The sequence below is a fragment of the Oryzias latipes genome, chromosome 2, assembly GCF_053564925.1.
Source record: "Oryzias latipes strain Hd-rR chromosome 2, Olatipes_Hd-rR_3.1".
Lineage (NCBI taxonomy): Eukaryota > Metazoa > Chordata > Actinopteri > Beloniformes > Adrianichthyidae > Oryzias > Oryzias latipes.
Genome location: NC_136238.1, coordinates 3,133,958 through 3,136,347, shown reverse-complemented (window position 1 = coordinate 3,136,347; position 2,390 = coordinate 3,133,958). Strand labels below are relative to the sequence as shown.

At 32.7% G+C, this 2,390-nt stretch overlaps 1 long non-coding RNA gene across 1 annotated transcript; it reads right to left on the bottom strand.

Annotated features, from left to right (window-relative positions):
- Positions 1 to 475: 475 nt before the first annotated feature.
- LOC144983652 (uncharacterized) lies at positions 476 to 1,929 on the bottom strand. The gene is made up of 2 exons (XR_013647413.1): positions 1,485 to 1,929; positions 476 to 1,055 (listed from the first exon to the last, which is right to left on the bottom strand). It is a non-coding gene; the product is annotated as an uncharacterized LOC144983652 (long non-coding RNA).
- Between the last annotated feature and the right edge of the window lie 461 nt (positions 1,930 to 2,390).

Genomic DNA, 2,390 nt, shown 5'->3' with positions numbered 1-2,390 from the left:
CCTCCCTAATGAATTTCTGGTTTAACCCATTTTCTCCTCATTTTGATGAACTCAACTTTTTCCTGAATGAAAGATGAACGGCAGCCGATGTTTTTCTGTCAGGGATTTTTAATTTATTAATTTATTTCTGTCAGGGATTTCAATGGAGCTGGAGTCCAGTGCAGAGGAAGCTGCAAGCATGTACGAGCAGGAACTGGGGTCCCTTACCTGTGCATCTTCCTCTGGATGTGATGCTGAGCAGCAATGTGGACAAAACTTTTCTGACATGACTCTTTTTGATATAGTTGTTAAGCACAAACAGACTTTTCCCAGATGCATTTTTTCCTCTAATAAATGTGACTGACAGGTCCGCTGAGTAAATGCTGAATGTAAACGCAACATTTGATTGACTGCATGAAGAAGCCCATAAAGGAAAATCCACAACTGTATTGAATAACGTATTCATGTTACGTTTTCAATAAATATACTGCATTGCTATGAAACAAATTTGTTTATTTTCATATCCATTATTACAATCCTCACGTCAGCATTCAGTTTTTTCATTGACAAAAAAACATTTCTAAACAACAGCTTTGAAAATCAAACATCATCTTTGTTAATAAAGCTTTAAAACCTAAAATGGTAAACATGGAAAAACTCCTAAATGAAGCAAGCCTAATATGAACATTTTAAACTGGAGTTTTGCTTAAAGGAACATTAAGTTGTTTGGAGTTGTACAAGTGTTTGATGCGATTCCTCAGATGTGATTTCCAGATCATCAGCCCGACGCTAAAGCCAGGAATTGTGCTTCGTTTTTCACTCCCCACTGCATCATTTACAACTAGGCTTATGCAGCAGGTTAAAGACGTTTTTTAAAGGACCTGCAATTTAAAAAAAAAAAATTAGATATTAAGGTTAAATAATATTTATTGATTACATTTCACATAAATCATGGTGACTTGCCTGTACACTGCACAATGATATGAATGACTAGTCTTCTTGTATTCCCATGTAGAGCTGCCATCTGTTCTTCTGCAGCACAAACCTTTCTGGAACTTCGCTTTGAGAAACTTCACCTGCAGAAATATCACATGTTAATTCAATTAAGTATTTTATAAACTTTAAAGTTCAATTTTAAGTTTCAGTATATGTGTATATGCACGGTTCAAAAATATACAATGCACTTAAATATTATTTCCCATAAGAACTTGTTTACTGATTTCAGTCTTAAAGTCGATTTTTAGCAACACTGATGCCATATAATTACTGTAATTACTGTATAAATCACAGAATCAGGCTGGCTCGGAGCTTTTTCTCTCATGTTGTCACCGAAAACGGGAACGGCTATCATGTGAAGACGGTTCGTCTCCATCGGGTTCCTTTTGCGCATGCGCAACATAAAAAGAAATTATCTTTTCAAAGCAGCACTTTAATTAACATCCTAAAATTAACATCCTTAGAGACATGTGACTGACAAAAGAAAAGATCACAGAATTGATTCTTACCTAAAGATGATTGACAGCGTGAACCTCGCAGCCGTAGACATTAGCGCACAGCGTTCAAAGTAAAAGTGCTCACAAACTACTTCCGGGTGACCGTGTGTCAGGCGAAATGTTAAAAAAATAATTTTAAAGCTCATTAACAGTTTGCTGCATATTTTATTTGATATATAAATGGGAAATACGTGGATTGTTATAGTACATTGTTGTTTGGACGATAAAATCCGGCATCGCTTCATTTAAAATACTTTTCAGTTCAAATGATTGACAAAAATCATCATCCAATCAGCGTTGTCCCATAGTACCTGCCTCTTCCGGTTTGGAAATGTTTTTCATTTTTGAAGATTTCGTTTTGTTTTCTGAAATGTTTTTCATTTTTTAATATTTCATTTTTTTTCTGAAATGTTTTTCATTTTTTAATATTTCATTTTTTTTTCTGGATTTTTTTTTTTCTGAAATGTTTTTCGTTTTTTAATATTTCATTTTTTTTCTGGAATTTTTTTTTTTCTGAAATGTTTTCATTTTTTAATATTTCTTTTTTTTCCTGGAAATTAATTTTGTTTTCTGAAATGTTTTTTTTTTGTCATTTTTGTTTTTCAAGTTTTGGTTTCTGAAATTTTGTTTTGTTTTCTAAAATGTAATGCTGCTTTTTAATTTATTTTTTTTTTAATTGTTGTTGTGATCTTAAAAATGTTTTTGTATCGAGTGATTTGTTGAATGCTTTGCACTTCAGGGCCACCGTAGTTACTACTATTAAACATATTATATATTAAAGTGGGATTGTTTGTTGTATTCAGTGGCTTCAACTGTTAAAATTTAAATAAAGATTAAAACTTTTAGAAGTTTATAAACTCTGTAATTTTTTGCGGCTCCAGACACATTTTTTTGTGAGGGGGGTGGGCAAAGTGGATC